The sequence below is a fragment of the Rhipicephalus sanguineus genome, chromosome 4, assembly GCF_013339695.2.
Source record: "Rhipicephalus sanguineus isolate Rsan-2018 chromosome 4, BIME_Rsan_1.4, whole genome shotgun sequence".
Lineage (NCBI taxonomy): Eukaryota > Metazoa > Arthropoda > Arachnida > Ixodida > Ixodidae > Rhipicephalus > Rhipicephalus sanguineus.
In genome coordinates this window covers 4541048-4547092 of record NC_051179.1, presented here as the reverse complement: position 1 = coordinate 4547092, position 6045 = coordinate 4541048, and positions in this window count along the sequence as shown.

The window sequence follows — 6045 nt, the reverse complement described above, 5'->3', positions numbered from 1 at the left end:
TTTTTTATGGTCGGTGTCTTTCTTTTAATTCCATCATGTTACTTCCCGACCAGACGGGCTTCCATCAAAACCTCGATTTAATCAACAGGAATGATTCCAATTTGAGGCGAGAGCGCGATGAAAACAAATGCGAACACACGGAGGCTGTTCGCATTTCTTCAGATCTTCTCGTTACATTTATGTTGTCGCGCAGACGTACAGTACAACTACAGTCAGACATACAACAGTGACTCATTACGCCAATTTTACCGCAGCTGCGCGCTCCTTTTGGAGCCGCATTTCGGTTTTTATTTTTTTCCGGAAGTTTATTGAGGCCCTCCTCTTTCTTTTCCTTAAGGCAAACCTCAGCCTGCAGGCCAGAAACACTTTGGGCAACTTATACGCGATATTGCGGCAGGCTGGAAGTGCCATAACACGCAGCTTCTTCATTACAGAGATCTGTAGTGGTTCCACAGTAATTGAGCTCCTAAGGAGCCTTCTCGCAACAGAGTCGAAACGTGTATGAACGCAGAGGAACTGCTTTCCTTCAGCGTAGCGTCAGCAAAAGTAATGAAAAGTGACGCCAGTGACTTACCGTTGCGGTTTCGTCTTCAGTGTAGCTTTTTGGTGGCGGTGACTTTAGTGAGAAACAATACAAGCTGTTAGCGATGAAATGCTTTTTTTCGACAATAATGCAAATTAATCGCTCATGAAGTTGCGTCACTCAAACGCTGCACATTGTAGTGTGCCAAATGCACTGTTCACGTGGACAAGTTGGTATTCCGCGTAACGAGCTCGCCCGATTGGGCGTAAAGTGCAGTTCACTAATGCACAATCGCCACGAACACCGCTTATTCAGACAGTGACATAGCAAATATTCCGGACGCGCTCCACAAGCATCTGTACGTCGCGCAAATGAAGATCTCGAGCATGCGTCTACGACCAAGATGGAGAGTATAAATCAATGCTGATTTTATTATGACATTGTGTTTGTGTTACAGAGATACATCGCGTCCGTCGCTCAAGCCTAGCGTCACTCAAGCACCAGTTTTGTGGCGATTCAGGGCCGAGGATCGCCGCTACCTGTTTGCGCCAACCGGGAGCGTATTTCCAGATCTCAGCCGAGGTGAATGGCCTAGCAAAGAAAGTAAGTGCGATATACTTAAACAAAAAGGCTTTTTGCTCATAATTGCTTACTGCCAGCAGCGTATTGTATCAGCTTTTTTCTGATCAAGAAATATAATGTGGGATGTAGGCGAGAGGTCGTAAACCCACTGGCCGCGTACTCGGCCCAGCCAGCTGTATTAAGTTATATGAACACTCCAGGCGCCGCCGCAGTGAGCTTCTGCATCCAGGGGCGAGCGTGGCATGCGCGAGGGCAGCCCAAGATGGCCGACACAGGGCAGGGGGAAATTATCAAAAGTTTTAGTGGTGCATGCGTTCAGTTACAAAAGATGTTAAGCCAAATAAAATTAGTTACGGCGATAGCTACACTCCTCGTCAGGCGCGCTACCTCAGCAGAGGCACTTAGACAGAATTGTGAAAGCCAGCAATGCATTTCTCCTCTCGAATTCTACTGGACCTGTACCGACGGTTCCTCTACTAGTTTTCGGCGCCAGTATTCCCAGACATCAAAGGACCTGCAATACGAATGGTACTTCGTGGCACGAAGCATATCTGTTGCTGGCCGTCGTATTACAAAAAAAAGGTGGTTGATCCCTCCGCCATAGGAATCGGCACAACACGAAAGTGAAATGTCTTCTCGTAGAAGTAGTAGAATGTGCACTTTACATTGACATAAGGGAGCTTGCACAATGGCTATTGGTGTTTGGCGGCTATAGCACCGTTTAGCGTGGGTGGATGCACCCGCGTTGACGCTTGGTGGTAGATCTCCATCCCGACGTCTAACGTCCATGACCAATGAGTAAGCAAACCTTTGTGGTACCTGTAGTACTTAACGGTGAGAGCGGAATCAGAGAAACTGGTGTGACAGGCAGAAGAGCGTCTCTGATTGGACGCAGAACTTGGGCTAAGATCGCCATGCCGCTGCATGTTAAAGAGTTATTAGGCAGTTTTAGAATAGCGTACGCTAAGCTAGCGGTCCTTGCCATCGCCCGCTATTTCTATCACATAACTGGGGCCCGCAAGAGGTCAGCGTGTGACGCATGCGCAGTTGCAGCAAACGCTAACGCGAAGCTTAGCGTATGCTATTCTAAAACTGCCTATTATGGAACTCCACGGCCGGAATGGAGAGAAACACAACGCGCGCCGTTGTCTCCTCTCTAGCGCGGCCGCGATTTTTCTCGGGGCGAGTGTAAAGCGGTATTCACACGGGGGACAAATCCTCTAGGAAACGAGACACCAATTTTAGTGTATATCAAGCTGGCGAAACGGTCGCCAGCGCACCATGAGTGTGGCACGTAAGTCATGCTGTGCATGACATGCGTGTCATGATTTTCGTGTTAATTCCTGTTATTTGTGTTCGTCACACAGTCACGTCGCGAGATACCAATTTTGGTATATATCAAGCTAGTGAAACGGCCGCCAGCGCACCATGAGCGTGGCACGTAAGTCATGCTGTGCATGACATGCGTGTCATGATTTTCGTGTTAATTCCTGTTATTTGTGTTCGTCACACAGTCACGTCGCGAGATACCAATTTTGGTATATATCAAGCTAGCGAAACGGCCGCCAGCGCACCATGAGCGTGGCACGTAAGTCATGCTGTGCATGACATGCGTGTCATGATTTTTGTGTTAATTCCTGTTATTTGTGTTCGTCACACAGTCACGTCGCGAGATACCAATTTTGGTATATATCAAGCTAGCGAAACGGCCGCCAGCGCACCATGAGCGTGGCACGTAAGTCATGCTGTGCATGACATGCGTGCCATGATTTTCGTGTTAATTCCTATTATTTGTGTTCGTCACACAGTCACGTCGCGAGATACCAATTTTGGTATATATCAAGCTAGCGAAACGGCCGCCAGCGCACCATGAGCGTGGCACGTAAGTCATGTTGTGCATGACATGCGTGTCATGATTTTCGTGTTAATTCCTGTTATTTGTGTTCGTCACACAGTCACGTCGCGAGATACCAATTTTGGTATATATCAAGCTAGCGAAACGGCCGCCAGCGCACCATGAGCGTGGCACGTAAGTCATGTTGTGCATGACATGCGTGTCATGATTTTCGTGTTAATTCCTGTTATTTGTGTTCGTCACACAGTCACGTCGCGAGATACCAATTTTGGTATATATCAAGCTAGCGAAACGGCCGCCAGCGCACCATGAGCATGGCACGTATGTCATGCTGTGCATGACATGCGTGTCATGATTTGCACGTTAGGACCTGTCACTTATGTTCGTCATACACTCTTGTCACGCCACACCAATTTTGGTATATAGCAAACTAACGAAACGGCCGCAAGAGCACCAAAACAGTTGCATGTAAATCATGTCGTTCATGACATGGATATTATGATTTTCATGTTATGACCTGTCATTTATGTTCGTCATAAAGTCATGTTTCGCCATACCAATTTTGGTGTAAATCCTATTAACGAAACGGCCAGGAGAGCACAAAGTCGTAGGCGGCTAGATAGATAGATAGATAGATAGATAGATAGATAGACAGATAGATAGATAGATAGATAGATAGATAGATAGATAGATAGATAGATAGATAGATAGATAGATAGATAGATAGATAGATAGATAGATAGATACGCTCAAAGTCGCAGAAGTTCGCTAAGAAATGCTTCGCATTTAATAAGAGCGGAGCCTAGTGACGTCAGCTCTCGAGGAGAATTCCTGACATATGTCCGCCACTCACACGGACGAGGCGAGCGGAGGGGGAGACCAGTATTACAGAAGCGTAGCCAGAAATTTTTTTCGGGGGGGCGGTTCAATCACCCTTTTTTATGTTCGTGCGTGCGTTTTTATGTGTGCGTGTATATATACAAATGCAAATTCGAAAAATTTGGGGCGGGGGTTTCAACCCCCAACACCCCCCCCCCCCTGGCTACGCCCCTGCAGTGTTACCAGACTACTCTGGTGACTTGTATCTCCCGTTTCACCAGCTACTCACGACGAGCGAGCTGCAGACTGGACACCCACTGCCGCTCTCTGCAGGAGCAAGTGCAACAGTGTGGCCAAACAAGAGCCCTAAATTAGACCCCACCGCCGGGATCGTTTGTCCTGTCGGGGAAAGGTCTGTAGCGTCCAAGGAGGTTAAAAAAAAATTGCTGGAGCGGCGATTATTGCGTAAGAGTGAAGCCGTGCCCACCACAAGATGGCGGCTGCGGCCGCCATCTTAGTAGGGGCACGATAAATCATCGGCGTTTGGCGAAGGAAAGCGAGCGTTTTCCACGCACGCCAGGCGAGTTTAATATAGCAACTTTTACGGGTCAGATACTGCTCCAAGCGTGTCTTTGTGTTACTAGTTTTCATGAGTAAGCCTCAAAGTCATGGCAAATTTTATTGGAGATCAGTCGCCAATACTCCACTCGACGGGTTACTTTTGTCGGCAACAACTATCTTTTATTTTATAATTAACGTAGTATTTATACTAACAGATCAAAGCCATTTAATCTCTTAGTAGGCACCACCAGAAAAGAGCATGTTTCTGAGTTCTTCGGTGGGCAAAAGCTGGCTTCACTTGTTCTGGCAAGGCGTTGCGAGAGCTTCCACTCCAGAATTTTTTTTTAAACCTCCTTGGTAGCGTCATCATCATCGTCATTTTTTCTAGCCACCGCGCTTCGCCTCTCGCGCAGCTCATGCTGAGAGCTCGAGGCGCGAGCAGTAGAGAACGTGCTCACACTCCTGGCGGCTGGACGCCGGCAGCCGCTGCCGCTCTGCTTCTACCATGGCCTTCTAATAAAGTAGCGAGAACGACACGGCCACGTTGGCTGCCGTCACGTCTCTCACGTCTACCCTCTCTCGCTACAGGTCCCCATGTCCTCCGACCGGGAAGGGGGGGGGGGGGAGGTCCGTGACGTCGTGGTCACGTGATCAATCCCCCCGTGTCCCTCTCGGATTTCTCCCTCGTGGGAATACCACTTAAGCGGGGAACGCACAGCCAGGTGAGGGAGGCGCGCGTCGCAGAGCTGATTCTCTCGGTGGATTTCATGCGTGGTGGTCGCGTCGTCCGCGATGCCGAGTTTTCTCGGCCTCTCGCCGATCGTCGTGCCGCTGCGAACGGTTGCGTCGTCCGCTACGCCCTGCACCTCTCTCGGATTGAGTTTCGACTCTCTGTGATGTCCGTGCCTCTGGCCGATCGTCGTGCCGTGACGGCTCCCACGTCAGCCAAGCCGAGCACCTCTCACCGATTAAGGCTCGCCTTTCCGTGATGTCCTCGTGCAGCTGCTCATCGTGCCCCGTCCATGAATTTCGCTGACAGGATCCCCCACTCCTACTCTTTCCTTTTACTCTTTTAATCCCTCCTTATCCCATCCCCCTGAGAGCTACTGCTGAGGTGTCATCCCCTGAGATAGACAATTGCGGGGCTCTCAATTTTCTTCACTTCCTGTTTTTTTATTATTATCAAGAATCACCCCCCCCCCCCCCCCCAGAGCTGTGTGGATGAATGCTATGAGCGAGGCCGGCGGTTGGACTAAGGCGACCACCTCGCGGTGTGTTAAGGCGTTGACAAAATTGCACTTCTATTAAAAACGCGGAGAATGTGAAAGACGCGTTGCAGGAGCTAATCGCGGCGGCCACGGTCATGATGATTTACTTCACTTTACCGCTCCATGCTGACGCCGACACCACCCCGCCGACCAAGAGCAGTGCGAGAGGAAAGTACGAGATATTGATATAGATGTGGCTGGCAATGCTTCCAGAGCGCGTGAGTATTTGTGTACATATGTTGCTCTTCCCACTTACTGCTGATCACAGGCATTAAAGAAAAAAAAAAAGACCGTGGCGCAGTGGATACTGTGTCCGGCATCTGTTATCGCGGACCGAGAGGTCGTGAGTTCGACTCCCGTTGAGGAAACTTTTTTCATATTTTTCTTTGCCATCTGACCGTGCACATTTTTTCGACGTCATTTCCGTGACGGAAATA